This window comes from Stenella coeruleoalba (genome assembly GCF_951394435.1).
Source record: "Stenella coeruleoalba genome assembly, chromosome: 5".
NCBI classification, from domain to species: Eukaryota; Metazoa; Chordata; class Mammalia; order Artiodactyla; family Delphinidae; genus Stenella; species Stenella coeruleoalba.
In genome coordinates, this window is record NC_137150.1 from 16,629,196 (window position 1) to 16,647,420 (window position 18,225).

General features: G+C 38.8%; 2 long non-coding RNA genes across 3 annotated transcripts in view; one reads left to right on the forward strand and one right to left on the reverse strand.

Annotated features, from left to right (window-relative positions):
* Positions 1-1,446, reverse strand: part of LOC307186845 — a 294,281-nt gene extending 292,835 nt beyond the window's left edge. For both annotated transcript variants that reach the window (XR_013828481.1, XR_013828482.1), the window contains exon 1: positions 1,238-1,446. This is a non-coding gene — a long non-coding RNA (uncharacterized lncRNA). The remainder of the gene's footprint in view (positions 1-1,237) is intronic.
* Positions 1,447-1,578: 132 nt separating this feature from the next.
* LOC307186270 lies at positions 1,579-16,734 on the forward strand. Its single transcript, XR_013828302.1, has 3 exons — positions 1,579-1,710; positions 15,086-15,263; positions 16,344-16,734. It is a non-coding gene; the product is annotated as an uncharacterized lncRNA (long non-coding RNA).
* The last annotated feature ends 1,491 nt before the right edge of the window (positions 16,735-18,225 follow it).

The following is an 18,225-nucleotide window of genomic DNA, read 5'->3' on the forward strand; positions in this document are numbered from 1 at the left end:
TCATGTCCACTACTTCTCCAAAGTATAATTCTCTAAGGTATAAATATCAAGGATAGGAGAGAAGAACTCAGAAATCGGGATACCTAGAAGAGAGTAGATCTTTAATAATTATACTTTGGTTTTTGTAAATGCCTTACTGGCCTCACTCACTCTCATCTGACAAGATGAGTAAAATTAGTGGAAGCACCCTGATTAGAGTTTTTAAAGACACAGGAAAGAAAATGGAAAAATGGAAGTTTCTTACAGTAGTTAACATTTGCATAGCCAGTGACAAAACTTGGCCTGCTACTAAGTGAAAGATTTTATTTCAGATTTTAAAGATCAGTGTGAAACAGACAAGTAAACCATGATATTTTGTGGCAGTTTTCATGTTGTCTTATAATTACAACTCGAGTCTCAAAGCTACAGTAAATAGATACATATCATCTCCACAATTTAAAGATCAACACTAGATTTACTCCTGCCTAACTCAGTGAAAGCTGGCAAAACGAGTCTTCTCCCAGTCTTTATAGATAAAGCACTAGACTGGTTTCTCATCGAGTCTGAATGCTCTTCCTCTGGGGTCCATGAAATAACTCTACACCCTTTCAATAAGTTTCTCAATTTTGCCTAAGACACTGTATATGAATTTCTGTTACTTGCAACCAAATGACCCCAGACTAAAATATGAAGTACTGTGGTCTTAAGTAGCTCGTCAGACAACCACACTATTTTCCTTTTCTAGTCAATACCTAATGGAAGTAACTAGGGAACACCTGGGGTAACGAGACCAACCTCTGCAAGTTATGGAAGGGCTTCTTAAGGTCAAAATGTGTGTGGGGGGGACTTCCCTGGTGGCGCAGTGGTTGGGGGTCCGCCTGCCGGTGCGGGGGGCTTGAGTTCGTGCCTGGGTCCGGGAGGATCCCACGTGCCGCGGAGCGGCTGGGCCCGTGAGCCGTGGCCACTGGGCCTGCGCGTCCGGAGCCTGTGCTCCGCAACGGGAGGGGCCGCGGCGGTGGGAGGCCCGTGTACCGCAAAAGATAATAATAATTAAAATGTGAGGAAAACAGAAGGTTCAGGTGATAACTCAGTCATCCTGACAGCAAATAAAAACTGTCAACTCAGCTACGTAGGGGAGCAGGCACACTTGAAAGACGTGGGTAATATGAGGGGCATGTCTCACATTTGTTCCTGGCAAAGCCCATTAACAATTCCCAGGAGATAATAATAGAATATGGGTAATAAAATAAAGTCTAACCTTTTTTTTTTCTTTTCCTTTGTGCCTCCTTTGGTTTCACTTGCTCATAGGGTGCTGCGCAGAGGCCTCGCCCCCCGGGACTTCATGCCAGAGTTCCTAGTGCGAAAGGGCTGCTCCTGACACTTCAGCTCCTCAGGCCGTCAACCCGCAGGCAGAAGCGCTGCACAGGACACTCAATTTAAGAGGGTGGCAGCGCCCCGTGTGCAGAGACGCTGCGCCCGGCACTGCAATCTGGAGCGTGAGCTGCGCAGGCGCGCACCCGCCTGGCGCGAGCCCCACCCCTTCCGCCTGCTGACGAGATTCCCGTGAAGCAGACCCGCGCACAGCTGGGCCGGGAGAGCGTGGACTCTGCAGCTCCAGCTCGCGCGTCTCCGTTCTTTGATCAAAGAATAAAAGCTTTCCTTTGCTTCTGAGCCGAATTTACCTTCGTTCTATTGACGCAGAAGGACCCTTGTTGGGGACGACTCGGAAGGGTTGGTAACAATTCCTATCATGTATTATTGCTATTATATACCTTATAGCCCCTATGTCATTTTACACGTATTATCTTCCTTATGAGACTATGAAGCTCTGAGGACCTAAGTTCCTAATTCATCTTCATATTTTCCCATCAACCAGCATGGGGTCTGTTATTTAGTATATAGTATGTGCTTAATAGGTATTTGTCAAGAGTGAAAATGATGGGGAACTGGGATTAGTCTCATTGGAACTAATGGATAGATATCCCTATCTCAGGGATAGCTTATTTGATGAAAACAAAGGGAATATACCTTAAAAGAAGAGACACTCTGAGATGTTACCTTATAGGTAGAGTAGTGGTTCTCAAGCAGGACTAGTTTGTCCCCCAGGGGATGTTTGGTGATGCCTGGAGACATTTTTGTTTGTTACAACTGGGAGTAACGTATGCTACTAATATCTAGTGCTCAGAGGCCAGGGATGCTGTTAAACATCCTACAATGCCTAGAACGGCTCCATTCTCCACCCTCCACAATAAGGAATTACCTGCACCAACATGTCAATAGTACCAAGGTTGAAAAATACTAAACTAGAGTTTCCTCTGATCAAAGAGTTTTTCTTGATGACTGGAGCAGAAACAACACCTTTGGGCTTCAGTTACTAATACCAACATCTGGTGCCAGAGGTACTTTTTGCCCCACTATAGCAATTCTCCCCTTATTTCTTTTGATAATAGAACATCTTGAGTTTTAGCTGGACCCTTGACTACCAACTAGAGACTACAGCTCTCATCCTGTCTTGTAGGCAAGCTTGAGGATGGGAGTAAATTCTTGCCAATGAAAAGGAGTGGAAATGATGTGTGCTTTGTGTCCTCAAAAAGGAAGATTTTTGCACTCTTCATTCTTTCCTTCCCGTAAATTATAACATGGATGTAGAGGGTATGAATGATATTTGTCCATGTAGATACAGATAAAATTACAGGAAAGGAATTCCTTGATGGTCCAGTGGTTAGGACTTGGCGCTGTCAGTGACACGGCCCATGGCCCGGGTTCAATCCCTGGTTGGGGAACTAAGATCCCACAAGCCCTGCTGGTGTGGCCAAACAAACAAAAAAAACCTTACATGGAATGCAGAGTGATGCAGAGTGATGGGATAAAAGAAACCTGGTCTCACGGAGCAAAGTCACCTACCTAATTTGTCCTGCCTGTTTCTTGCTGGCCAGTCACATAAGAAGAAAGCAAACTACTTTTTGCTTCAAACAGCGTTGTGTGAACCCTTTGTAATAGCAACTTAGTTTTTGTCCTACCTAATACAAACCAGATGCAGTTTTTAGTGTCTGGATGATGGCTGGGAGTGAGTAGCACTATAGAAGATAGACAGCCACACGCACAGGTTTAGAATGCTGTAGACAGGACCGGTTAAAACTGATTAACACATGATGTTGGCAGACAGAAGGAAATAGACTACATCTCAAAAGAGACCATATTATTTGCATGCAGTGGTCTTTATAGCAGTCAGCTAACTCATGGATCATACAAACTGAAATGTGGTAGGAGTTGAGGTTACCGTGATTTTTAAGTTGAAGGATTTAGAATGTGCATTGATTTTTCCCCCCTGCATTGATATTGCTTTTAATTTCTTTGTTTATAAGCTTTAGAGGTGTTCTTAGGATATACAGCCATCTAGTAGAAAAAAACTTCCCAGTTTCCTGGAACAATGTTCTATAAGAAGGAGATGGACATTTAACTCTTATTGTAAACATTAGTGATCTTAGGAATAATGCAAATGTCCTATTTAGTAATTTGAGGAAAAGGTGGGGAGTAGATAGAACTAAAGATTAAAACTAACACTTTTTAGCTACCAATTGCCTGATACCCTGCTTTAGTCCTCTTGTTGTGGGATATGGTTTAGGGAAGATGATCATTGTTTTTTTCCTCCTACATGTTCTGGTTGCTGCTCTGATTTCTACCTGTCAAATGAGCAGCTTTCACCCTCTCAGGGGAGGATATATGTAGCTGAGAAGGGGAAAGAGATATGTTAAAACTCCTCTGAGCCAGGCATTTTGAAATCCAAGCCTTTTAGGAGCCAAGCTCTTTGAGATCACAAAGGATTTCTGAGCTACAAAAGGCTAAGCCTCTGGAGAATGTTAAACATGGAGTCTTGAGGATAAAGTTGGGGGTGAGGGAGGGGAGCTTGCTGAGATAAGAGTATTTTCCCAGAGGAAAGGAGATGAAGTTTAACAAGTGAGTGGGAAGAGTGTTATCTGAGGGGAAGGAGCTAGAGTTTGGAATCCGAGGGTGCTTGAGACAGCATGTCGTGCCCTACTCTCGGCCTAACCAAGCTCTGGACGGCGTAAATGCAGACCACAGAGAGATTTGGTAGGAATCTTGGATCAGAGGAGGAGAGTTTTCCATGAAGGCTGAGGGAGTGCAAGCCTCGAAGACAAGTCCTGTTAGTGTACCTGTTCCCAACCAAAGTCATCATCGTCTTGCAATAGAAGTGTAGAAGGGTCTGGGTCTGGGTCAGGGTCTGGGTCTGGGTCCAGGCCTGGGCCTGGGTCTGGGTCTGGGTCCGGGACTGGGTCTGGGTCTGGGCCTGAGCCTGGGTCTGGGCCTGCCTCAGGGTCTGGGCCTCGGTCTGGGTCTGGGCCTGCCTCAGGGTCTGGGCCTCGGTCTGGGTCTGGGCCTGGGACTGGATCCGGGTCTGGGCCTGGGTCAGCGTCTTGGCCTGGGTCTTGGTCTGGGTCCGGGTGTGGGCCTGGGTCTGGTCCTGGGTCTGGGTCCGGGTCTGGGTCAGGGTCCGGGCTTGGGTCTGGGTCTGGGCCTGCGCCTGGGTCTGGGCCTGGGTCAGGGTCTGGGCCTGGGACTGGGTCTGGGTCTGGGCCTGGGTCAGGGTCTGGGTCCGGGTCTGGGCCTGGGTCTGGGACTGGGTCTGGGTCTGGGACTGGGTGTGGATCTGGGCCTGGGTCTGAGTCTGGGTCTTGGCCTGGGTCAGGGTCTGGGCCTGGTCTGGGTCTGGGTCTGGGCCTGGGTCAGGGTCCGGGCCTGGGTCTGGTTCTGAGCCTGGGTCTGGGTATGAGTTTGGGTCTGGGTCTAGGTCCCTAAGCCTGTGTCTGGAACTGGTTCTTAGGCTGGACTTGGTGCTGATAGAGGCTGGAACTGGGACTAGGAGCAGTGATGGGGCTGGAACAAGGCCTAACCCTGGGTCTGGGTGTGGGAATGTGCCTCGTTCTGCACTAGATCTGGGCATAGATTTAAGTTGGAGATGGGTCTGGGCCTTGGGCTGGGCTGGCGCTGAAGATAAGTTTCTGTCTATAAGAGGAAGTCAGGGCTGCTGCAGAGCTGCAGAGGCTTTGCTCTTAATTAAGTTAGTAGATATCAGGAGTCGTATCTAGACGTGCTCTGATAAGGTCACTAAACTGTCAGTGACCAAGAATTTCATACCAGCAAAGCCATTAACCCCTTTCTCACTCAGACGTTCCTTTAAATCCCGAAATCCTGGTATCTGATTTCAAATAAGAGTTCATCAAGAGCAGAACAAAAGTGAAAATATAGCTTTAGTTATGCAGAGTCTTAACAATTAGTTTGCAGTTAGAAGACATTTACGTTTTTCAGCTCTTTTAAATCTTAAACAATTTTCATTTATTCATATTTTATGTTTTAAAGTAATTATTTATATTTTAATCAAACATGTTACCTTTGGTTGTTATTTATATTGGTTTTGGAATTATTATTATAAGTATTACTGTAACTTGCATTTCTAAACTTCTGTGGATCTATGATTTCATAAAAATGGATTATGGATTATAGTTATCCATGTTGGAGATGGTACAGCATGCCTTGAGAATAACTCTTTCAATTCCAGCTCTGCCTTTATCTTGACTTGGAACGTGTCGATTACTCTTAGAACCTCACTTTTGACATAACAACCTTGCCTCGTAGGACCGTGAGCGGTCCATCAGCTAGTAAAAACAACATACAGAATAGACAAGCTGTACTCCGTAATATCCACTCCCTTCATAGGTGTCACCCTCCACCTGGCCTCACTATCAGAATCCTTCTCCTGAGGAACACAAGCTACTTTGGGCAACTCAGTCTTCTGAGTCCCGCAAAAGTGGTTGTGAATAACCTAGATTGTAAAATTCCCACGCTAAGTTGCTAAAGTGTAAGTTACTATCCCACTTTGGACTGTTTGCTTCTTCTGTTTTGATCTTAGTAAGAGAAAACAACCATTATGAGTTTCCACGATGTCTGGCCCTTAGAACTCATTTACTCACTTAATTTTCACAATGACCTGCAAAGGTGTGTTATTATCCCTATTTAATTTGAGGAATATGAGCCTGAGAAAGACTTAATCACTTGCCCCTAGCTATGTAGGTATACCTGACTGAGTCAGAATTTGAAATAAATACCTTCTGACCCTGCATAGGAAGCCCCAGACCTATTCCTGCTCTCTCGTTGCTGGGGCGCTTACAGAGGTGACAGTGCTCCCTGACTCATAGTCAAGTGCCTGCCTTTGGTTTCTGACCTTTCCTAGATTCCTCTGACCCTCAGCTTTTCTTCAATATTGTGACTTAGCTGCTTCTGTCTTGAATCTGAGCCCCATGTCTATGATTCACTGTTAGGTATCCTCTTGGTGGGGTGCCTAAAGGTAGAGTTTTTAATGTATGTAAAAAATTGATTTGGTTTGGACTTATGTAATGATGTAGAAGTTAAGGCATATGATATAAAAACTAAGAAAAAGAAATACAGCAACTCTTGATTTTCACAAGAGGGTGTGTGTGTGTGTGTGTGTGTGTGTGTGTGTGTTATTTAAGATAAATTACAAATTCTGGGGCAATTTTTTATCCCCATCTAGTATAATACACTGCTGCCTACACCAGTCTGTTTGTTTTTAAAGAATGCAAATTAATTTTAATATTGGAGTAAGGCATTTTAAAGGAAGGAAAATCTGTTTTTAAAACATCACATAATTCAGATTGCATTTGTATTCCACTTTGAATAGAATTGCCTGTGGCGTTACTTCATCTAGGAACACAGATGGCAGAAATATGTTTATATATTCACATTTTTTATATTCCTTATAAATTTCATTCATAATCTTTGGCACTGTCAACTGACACAGTTTTATTCACTGAGATTCTGAGATATGTGTAGAACTACCTGTTTAATTGCTCTGAATACAAGTCCAGGAAACTCAGGGTCATGAGGAAATCATTAGTCATGACCTTGAAGAGTTAATGTAGCAAAGGAAATCAGGAAGAAAGATTTTGTCAACAACTGGTTATTACTCAACATCAGTTTTTGGTAAAAGACAAAAATATTAAAAGCTAAAACAGAAAGCCTTATCAGCGCTATTCCTTATTAATGTGCTTAGCAGGGCTGACACAGGGGTGATGGTTTTGTTGGCCACCAGTCTCTGTAAGGACTCATCAGTACCTGGGTCTCTGGAATTACCCTAGGAAAGAAATGAGAACTCTATTTTCTTTTACTGTTTTTCATGAATTGCAACATCAGGATAGTGGACCTTTAAATTTACTTGACTAACCATTGGCTATTAAAAACAGATTGCTAAAGGTTGATGAAAAGGAAAAATGAGTAGAGAGATTTAACAAATATCATTGTCTTAAGATAGCAGTGAAAAGGAATTCTGTAGTCAGAGCCAGATTTATATATAATAAATTGTCTAAATGCTAACCTGCTATAAATTCTATGGTTTTAGGAAAATATAATAAGAAATTAACTCATGCCTAAAATCTCACACCATCTTTGTTTTCCTTTCAGGTTAGAGTTTTGAACTCTAATTAATGTGAATAACTCTCCCTGAGAGGTAATGAATGTCACCCAGTAATTGGTACAAAGTTGCTTAAGAGAGAACCAGAGGAGGGTGGTGTGAGTGATCCCATGAGGCAGAGTCACTGCTCAAGCTCATACGTGCTGATTTTCTCGGAGGTTGCCAGTTCATTACACCAGCATGAATGAACATCTGAAGCAGGTTTTCCTAGGAGAGAGAAAACGAAGTATAGTTGGACCACACCAAAAGAAAATAATGACATGGGGCGGGTAGACCATAGCTGCCCAAAATTATATGGAGAGCACAGTATTTAAGGTTAGGGGTTTTGGAATTATGCATGCCTGGGCTCAAATCCTTCATCCGCCAACCATTTGTGGAGACAAGATACATAACTATGCTGTGAAATAGACTGCTCAGCTGTATCTGCTAGGGTTGTGGATAAGATTAAAGAAGAAAATGAGTATCATGAGCAGAGTATAGGATTTAGCTCCATAAACAGAAAATATTTGGCTCTTGGTAGCTAATATTAATTCTTTTATTATCATCATCACCTCCAGTGCATGGCAGGAGTATGGATTCTGGAGTCAGACTATTAAGGTTCAAATCCTTTCTTCATCAGTTACTAACTCAGTAACCCTTGGCAGGATATTTACCCTTGATGTGCCTTAGTGTCCTCATCTGTATAATGAAGATAATAATACCTATCTTATGAGTTTGTTAAGAGGAATCAATGATTTAATACATGTGGACAATTGAACCACTAGATCCTGTAAATAGTAAGCACTCTGTTAGTTTATAGTCCATCTGTATAATTTTAAATGGTGTAGAGGAACTCTGAATAGGAGATCAGTGGCAATTTGAACATAAAATAGAATACTTTTCAGCTTTTTAGGAGAGTGATTTTTTTTTTGTATGACTGTCCAAACGAACCTCAGGTGCCTGAAGGTTAGGATTAATTTTTTTTTTCTAGGACTCTGTTATGCTTGGAGCAGTACCTCCAGTCATAGAATCTCCAAGTAGGAGGAAACCCAGTGGTTTTTCTGGCCCATGTAAGACATGCACACTCTATATAGTACCTCCGACAACACAGGGCATAGCCAGTGAAGGTGAACATATTACTTTTCAAGGCAGCCAATTTTCAGACAGTCATAGGAAAGAAAGTTGGTTCTTTTCTGGAACTGAATCTCAATTCCCTTCTAACCACTGGACAAGTCCAGCCCTAGAAAGCATCACAGACTAAATATAGTTTCTCCTCCTTGTGAAAATTATTCAAATATTTGTGAACAGCATCCATGTCTATTCCTTTCCCCCGTGTTAGGCTGAGTTTCCCTTTTCTTGAAGCTAAGTTCCTTCCACTGTTGCTTGTATAAGAACAGCATGGAATCCTTTGGAGTCATATTGGGTGGACATCAAATTTCCATGTGCTTAACCTGGGAAGTTTATTATATTAGATCCCTCTTTAATGCCTCAGAGAGATGGAAGTGGTAATACCTAACTTAAAAATTGCATTAGGGATTAAATGTGAGTGTATGCATAATACTAGACACAACATAGGTGCTCAATGATAACAATAACTACATTGATAATTATTGTTTTACATAGAATGTTTCTCCTGCTATTCTTGGCCTTCTTTGATGAAAGCGTTCAATGTGTCAACATGTGAAGAAAGAAAAATAATTACTTTCGTTTTTCGTACTGTTCCTAGGTGTGGTTTAATCTTAGATTTTAAGACTAAAATGTCATAGAGACATTTGAAATCACTTCCAATTAATACATTTTGTGAAAGTTGCAGAGTGCTCATTATGTGTCATTCACTGTGTTAAGTGCATTAGGTGCATCGTGCACTGTCTCCATTACAATAATTCTATGGGGCAAAAGGCATTTATTTATTTATTTATTTATTGGCTGCGTTGAGTCTTCGTTGCTGCACGCGGGCTTTCTTTAGCTGTGGTGATCAGGGGCTACTCTTCATTGCAGTGAGCGGGCTTCTCATTGCGGTGGCTTCTCTTGTTGCAGAGCACAGGCTCTAGGCACGGGGGCTTTGATGCTCCGTAGCATGTGGGATCTTCCCGGGCCGGGGATCAAACCCCTGTCCCCTGCATTGTCAGGTGGATTCTTAACCACTGCGTCATCAGGGAAGTGCCCAAAAGACCATTATTTTCCTCATTTTGTAGAAAAGCAAACTGAGATTTAGTGATACTAAGAAACTTGTGCAAATTCACATAGCTGTTAAGTAGCAAAACTATTATTATCCAAGTCTCTCTGATATAACATATAGCACAAGTGGTCCACAGTCAGGTGTGGGGTTGCTGGCACAATTCATGGTCCTATGAATTTTTTTTTTTATTAATCAACTGAAGCTGTCTTCTAGGATAAAGTCCTACTCTGATGGGAAACTTCTGGACATCAAATCCAAATTGAGGACAGTGTCAATGGGAATAAAGGAAAGAGAAGATTCCTTATAAAAGGAATGGGTGGGTCAGAGGGCAAAGCCAGGAGATCTCAGGAAGTATATGACAATTTTAAAATTTACTTTACAAAAAAACAGGGAAGAACAGGCTCTAGAGCTGGGGTGCTGGAAGAGACGGAGAGTCCAAAATGGCTCCATTCACATAGTTGCTTGCCATTTGCAGGGGCCTTAGCTGAGACTCTCAGCAGAGGTCTTGACCTTCTCCAGATGGGTCTATCATCAAGACTTCTTGAACCTCCTCAAGCCTTATGGTTGAGTTACAAGAAGAAAGCAGAAAGCAGAGGCTGTCAGTTCTCTTAAGTCTGGGGCTCAGAATTTCCAGGAAATCACCTTTGCTGGTCAAAGCATCACAAGACCAACCCAGATTCAGGGTGTGGGGAAATAAATTCCACCTCTCAAGAGGAGAGTACCACATTTGTCAAGTAAGAAAAGAACTGATGGAGGCCATCTTTGGAGACTATTTACCATATATGCTTATACTAAAATGCAAAGAATGAACCTAAAAGTGTATCCAGTTGTTGATATAACTATGCTGAGAGAAACTATTCCAAAACTGACATTAAAATGTAGTAATAGATTATACATCTTTAGTAGGTATATTTTGAGGACAAAAATAACAACAAAGTAAAATGTATATCTTAAAATGATTTTAGAAATCATACTATTTGTGGTAGTATTGATATTGACAATCTGGGACTTGTGTATAAGCTGGAAAAAAAGAAAATTATATGATATTTAAGTTTATCATGTTATTAAGAATCAGGATTCGTGGCATGGGAGAAAGAAGACAGTATAAACTCATGAAGTATTTTATCTTAAACATTTTTTTAATATTTTACCTTAAAAATATTGTCCACTGAAAATTTCTGAAAAAATAAGCAACCTAGAAGAAATACACAATTAGCGCTCAGCTGAAATATTATGTCTCACTAAAAATAATGAGAGTTCCTTGGGAAAATGGCTGATTCTATTGGTACGAAATGTGCAAGATGGGCATACCAAATAGCAAGGAAACTATCAAAGACATAAAAAAAATCATACCAGGACTTCCCTGGTGGTCCAGTGGTTAGGACTTCACCTTCAAATGCAGGGGGTGCGGGTTCGATCCCTGGTTGAGGAGCTAAGATCCCACATGCCTCATGGCCAAAAAATTAAAACAGAAGCAATGTGGTAAAAAATTCAATAAAGACTTCCCAAAAATGGTCCACATCAAAAACAAAAAATCTTAAAAAAAAAAAACATACCAAAAGTACTCAGGAGCCCACTTGAGGAATTTCTCAGTTGTCAAATAAGGGACAATTTGGCCATAAACAAGGATATAACTATAATAAATTTAAACATATCACATAGTTTAAATCTATGAGTTCCTAATAATAGCTTAAAAAAAGCTTATAGCTCAATATTGGAGGATGCTAGGAAACCAGCTTATTATTTTTAAAACTGGTAAATAAAGGAAAAGAACAAGCATTTATCCTTTCTCTTCTATATGTATTTGGCTACTCCTGGGTAACCATATAGTAGATGTGTAATGCGCCTCTTTATAGAAGTGTTGTAGTTAATAAGTAAAGAAAGAATATTAGACTTAGATATCACCATATTTCAATTCTCCAAACAATTAGTGAATGTATTCATTCATGATCAGTGGCCTCTATCATCACAGTATAGAGAGAACCAGACCTCTTGATGAAAGAACAAAACAGCATTTATGAAGTAGTCTTGCAAAAGCATCCAAGTAAAAATGAGCAGCAAACTGATTAAGGCTCCAGATTCAAAATCCAATTTATAAGAAACTCAGTAATCAGAGGAACACGTTAAATGGCAGTCACAGGTTGTAGTCGGCAAGATGCAGACCACAGGAAAATCTACAGAATGAGTAACCTAATTTATTCAACAAATAAATTATAATAAAATAAAAGATACAGAGAAGATGCCTACAGATTTTAGAGACATTAATCAATTACAATGTGTAATTTTAATTTTAAAAGTAAAAAAGAATTTGTTTTACACACATATACTATATTATATATATATACATACATGTGTGTATATATGTGTGTATACACACACATATACACATTATACACTTATTGTGTATATGTATACATTATACACTTTATGATATATATCACATTTTTTGACAGAATTGGAAATTTTAAAACTGGATATTTGATATTCAATGATAGTAAAAAAAATACTGTTAAATAATTTTAGATGCAATAATTACATCTAAATCTCAAATTTCAACATATATTTCTTTCTCTTTCCCCAATATTTGTGCATTGTCTGGACAGTTCTGCCTCAGGCTATGGGGCTTGTGTTCAAATGTGTCCCATGAGTTTCTCAGTCTCCCTAGATCTCATGTTTTTTTAGAGACAGATGACAGGAGCACAGCGGTCAGACTTAATCACACAGCACTATGCAGTCTTTGCTGGTGTCATGAGCACTAACATTTCAAGCTATTTTCATGGCCAAGTTCAACATCTACAGGTGAGGACACAAACTCTGTCCACAGAGGTGGAACTGTAAAGCCACATGGTAAAGGTCATAAATGGGTAATTCTATAATAAAGTAGGAGTGAAAACATGAGATCAGTAACCCATTCTACGATATACTTATAACTTTTAAAAATAAGTTTTTATCTTTTAGAGATAAATATTAACATTTATGGATTAAATGATATGATGCCTGGCATTTACTTCAATATGATAAAGGTGAGGGTACTTATAAAACCGGGTCTTCCATAAGTTGATAAACATTGTAGCTACGTGACAGGAACATTGGGAGTTCATTTTACTGTTGTTTTTGTTCCGACATAAAGAGTTAAAAATTTCAGAATAATTAAAAAACAAATACTCGATGTCTTTTGTCATTATTTGTAGACCATAGAATCATGAACAAATATTTGCTAAGCATACTTAGGTATATAAATAGTTTTAAGTACCATCTTAGGGAAGTAGGATTTCTTAAAAATGAAGTAATTCTGAATTGTGAAAGGCCAGATGACAAACCAAGTATGTTTATTCTTTCTGAAAAACTTTTGAGTAACACATGCTAAAAATATAAATGACTGATGTTTCCCAAGAAAACGATTTCAATTCTATAAACAGAATATATCTACAATCACCTATTTAGTGATTATTCAGTGATTCAGCAAAATGAATGATCATTTGTCTTTTCAACATATCACAGTTACTGGATGCAATAAAAAATAAAGTTCTAAACCCCTTTTCTTACCCATACTCTACATAACCAAATTACTGCCAAATTTACAAACTTTTATTCTGTTTCCAAGATTGTCCTAACACTTCACACTTTTGCTTAATGATATGATGTTATTGAGGTTATTTAGCTCTTCATTTTATTTATCTAGATTTCAAGATATTTATCACTTACAATATATTTGAAGGTTACATAAGCCCTTTAGGTATCCTTTCATCAGCTTCATCTTCATTACTCTACAAAAGCTCACTATACCTTCCAATCATGTGAAAAAACAGATGAAAAAAATTTTTAAGCGCTTTTCCTAATTACTAGGCAAACATTTAGAACTGAATAGTGCTTTTCTTAATTAATAGGCAAACATTTAGAACTGATATTTCTTCCCAACTCATTGAGTCTGTATCATAAGTCCTTAAACAACAATAAAAGCAATCATAAAATAGTGCAATGTTCTAACAAATTAAAAAATTACTCAGAAGTATTTTGTGCAGTAGAAATTATTTAAGTAATGCTGATTTGAAAATAAATTAGATTTTTGACTCTTACTTGATTCCATATGTGATTTGAGTATGAAAAGTTTATACTATTGATAACTGAACACAGGTTTGGTGATATTTACAAACTGTAACTGACTAAACAGGAATGTACTGGAACCGAATTTGAAAACAACAGTCAGGGCACTCCACAACTCCTTTTCAAATCACCTAGCAGGGATTGGGAAGAAAAGATTTCAAACAGATGCCTATGATTCATTCTCTCCTGTTCTGGTAAGTGTAGAGTCGCCTAGGAAAGAAAAAGGCTAGCGACGACCTGGTCTAATTTTGTAAACATGGTGATTGGGCCTCCTGGAAAATAGACTAATGCTATTCATAAGAGAGTGCTTATCTATGGAATATTTTTTAGCAGAATTCCCATGGTTTAGGATTGACATATTGATGAATAAAGCTAGAATCTGGCTTTATGAAGCATGGCTTCCTGTGAAATGTAACATATGCTATAACTATCTAGGACACACAACATCTATGTATGGCAATCTAAAGTGCCTTGCAAACTTTCTTAGATACCTTATCCAATACTTTGGGTCAGAGGGCTTTTCTACTGGGAGAAGGAAGGACCTGGGGAGGTGCTCTCAATGTTCCAGAGCATTCCCTGCTTTGCTTATGCCCCTTGCCTGCCCACAACCTTGAAAATATTAGTAAACCGTGGTACTGGGTATGGTCTTTTATTTATTTATTTTATTTAATTGATTTATTTGTGTCAGACTGATTTAACAATATTTTAAAACATTTAAATGCTGTCTAAATTAAATCATGGGGTTTCCCAATAACTGTTTTGAACTATGTGACTCAGAAATAGAGTAATGGGTACTAAAGCTCTGGGTAGTTAGTGACAAGACCAAAACAAAATTCCTCCTTTTTGTAAGTAATTATAAACAATAATTAGTAAAAAGATTAGAAACTATTTCTAAGCAATATAAATTTTACTGATAATTGCACCTAGACTGATAAATCAAAAAATGATGTGTGCTGCATACTGAATATTTTATCTGTGATCTCTATAAAGGAAACCATAGTTACAAAATGAGGTTGCTTTCTATAATTGATACTGGGGTAGATATTTCTATACTGTTGTATTAACATTTTGAGGCTGCACACTGGAGGTTCTCTGAGAATGAACAGACATTCAAAGCGATTCTTTTACCTCAGAAGGGGCATGAAATTTTTCACAAATTAAAAAAAATATATTTTGAGAGATTTGCAGGTAATGTTGATCTCAATCCTCTTTTTATGTATCTTGAGAAACATTGCTATAAACAGATAAATTGTGACACTCCATCTCATTGATTTAATTATTTGATGCCATAATTAATATGATACCAATATTTCTAAAATATGTCTCTTTATTGACAGGGTATTTATAAAATCTTGAAAGAAGATTTGAAGATAAAATCAAATTTCCCTGTAGAGGTGGCACAGGAATCAATTTAAGCTCAGAGATAAGACATAAATCAATGAAATTTTCTGGAGGGAAAGAGTGAAAAAGAAGAGGGAGCTGAGAAGACCAATATTGAAGAAAGAGGAGGCTGGGGTAAGAGTGACAAAGCTGGTAGAGCAGTGAAAGAAAGAGAGCAGGAAAAAGTATGTCAAATTAATAATTTAACTGTTTAGTAAATTTTATTTTCTGTCTTTGTTTAAGCCTCCCTAAAATAACCCTTTTAGGAAAAGTCCTAGTTGGAGAGCTCTTGAATGGTTCCATGTACACTGCATTGCAAGCTGAACAGCTTTGCATACATGTATGGTTTCTCTACTTCCAGAAAGACACTACTGACCGTCTCATCTAAAAATGCACACTTAGACAAGAATTGATCCCTCATGGGGTTTGCCTGCAAATGTCTACCTTCCAGGCATATGCTTTTATGCCTCACCCCTTCTGTTGCCCTCCCCACACCCACCCCCCTCCACATGGCAGCCCTCAGCAGGATTGGTGTCACCCCCAAATCATTCCCCAACCTACTGTGACAGAATGATTCCATGCACTTTTAGCACTTTGGGCACATCTCTATTTTTGCCCTGTACTTACTCCTGTCTGTTTATGTGTCTGTTTTCCTTATAAGACCAGGACCTAATTGAAGGCAAGAAATATTTGTTATTCATAGCTTAACCAACGACAAAATTTCTGGCAAACACTGGAAATATTTGTTGAATAAGTATTTTTTTATACAAGTGGCAAGCTGCCACATGATTCTACCTGTTTACATAATACATAATATGATTTTTATTTTTATTTTAAATGTGTTTAGCATCCAAGGCACATTTCAGTTTAAGTCTCATCAGTCTCCTGGTATAGACAAAGTTTAATGAGAAAATGTCTCATAGGAACTAAGTGATTGCATGATTGATGTCATGAGTTTACTTTCCTGTTACATGTATTAAATATGTATATATTAATCTCTCTATATAGAAAATTTGTATATGTATGCCAAGACTTTCTCCAGGTCCACCAATTTGGGAGTGCAAATAGAATCATAAAATAATAATGCTTTTTCTTGATTGTACTCTACCTACTCAGTATGTCTAAAATCCTGCCCAGGTATGTATTTTTGTAAGGTCCCTGGAATATGTCTCATTTATACCCATGCTCATGTTTCCTTCTCCTCTTCTGTTGCAGATCCTTTTTCATGGCATCCTGCTTGGATTGCTGAACCCAAGAGATCTGACTAACCACTGTGCTCTTGATGAGTACTTCCACTTAGATCTGGCATCTGGGAACAACCACTGTCACCAATGGATATTATATCACTCAAGTTTCAAAATAGCATGATATTCCAAGGTTAAGTGTGTGAAGATCTTTCTTTTTAAACAGCTTGTGGCGTGGGTGCAGGTCCTTGTCAGGCAACGCAGGGTTGTTAAAATCCAGAAAGAAACCTGTTGTGTCTATCTGGCGTGAGAAAGCAAAGGACAAGTTCAGGATGAACTCAGCATCTGGAAAGTAAGTGGGGGAAGATCCTACAGACGAGTTTATATACATCTTGTGTATAAACTCTGCTCAAGTCTCTAGCTGACCTCTGAATTATGGATGTGCTGGGTAGATTCTAAACAGCTTAGTTTCTAAGCTGGCTAAAATAGCTGAACTGAGATTGCAGAGTTTAGAGTTTGAGTTCAGCCATGAAACAAAATATCAGTACTTTTCAATGAAACGTAACAGAATCCAGAGTCTCCACAAGGTGTTATTCACAGTGCTCAGAGTATAGTTAAATTTATTAGATGGGAAGAAACAGGAAATTGTCACCCATACTTAAAGAACTTAAAGAGAAAAGGCAATCAATGGAGACCAACTTCAGCATGACCCAGATTTGGAACTAGCAGGCACAGATCTTAAGCATTCATTAAAACTATGCTAAAAACTATAGAGGAAAATATAAGGGACAGGGCAATGGCGGCTGGCACATGTATTTGTATATAGACACTCTATCCTTCATATAAAATAGCATTCATTATAAAAGTAGTGATGACAGAAAATAGCTTGATATGCACCCTTAAAAGGAGCATTGAATTCAAATTTGTTCTATAAGATATTCATTCATAATGAAGAATCGTTTAAAATGTACCTTGTTCGGTGCTATGAAGACAACAAAAATTAAATTAAAAAGTTACATATGGTTTTTCCATTAGCAGACCTAAGAGTTGACTTGAATCTGAACAACTATAATATAAGGCCCAAAATAATGTGTTTTATAAAAACAGTACTCAAAAGTAGTCTGAAGCCCTAGAGGTAGGCAGATTTATTTCCAGATTTTGGGAGGAGAAGATCTAAAAGTAAGGCTTTAAGATGACGTGACAGATAAGATGGATCTTAATAAAGGCTTAGATTTTTTTTATATGTGGGCATGAAAAAACAAGGGTGAGCATCCAGGTGTACCCAGTAAAGAAAGTTCTAAATATAATGAAATGAAGTAGCTATCTTTGGCTGGAGGGTATAATTTGTGACAAAAGCAACGAGAGAGAATGTGCAAAGAATAGGTGGGTCCAGACTGAAAAATGCTGGACCGAGTAGTTTAGACATGATGCCGAAGATACTAGGGAGCCAATAAAAGACAAGATACAAAAATCCAACAGTATTTCCTTTGAAAACCACAAATGCAAAAGGATTTCCATTATTTATTGTTTGTGATTGTAATCACCTAGTACAAAAGGCAAATGGAGTGGCTCTTATAATTTCACTGCAGGTCTCTTTAGTCTGTTAAGGATTAAGTTACCACGTGACAGATTTGAGCAAAACAAAAGATAAATGTGCTATAAAATTACTTAACATTTTGGTTAAAAGATATATGTAAGAGCTTATAGTTTCACAAAATATTTCACTGTACTATTAAAAAGAGTCTACCCCTGCCACTTCTTGGCATAGGTGTGAGGCAAATTGAATTTCATCTTTCCAAATGAAAACCAATGCATAAAATACAAATTGCAATTAAATTATATGTTGCTAAGCTTATCTGCTAATATTTTCAGGTAAGCAAATATTTCTTTCCTAAGACCCTTTCTGCAGCCTT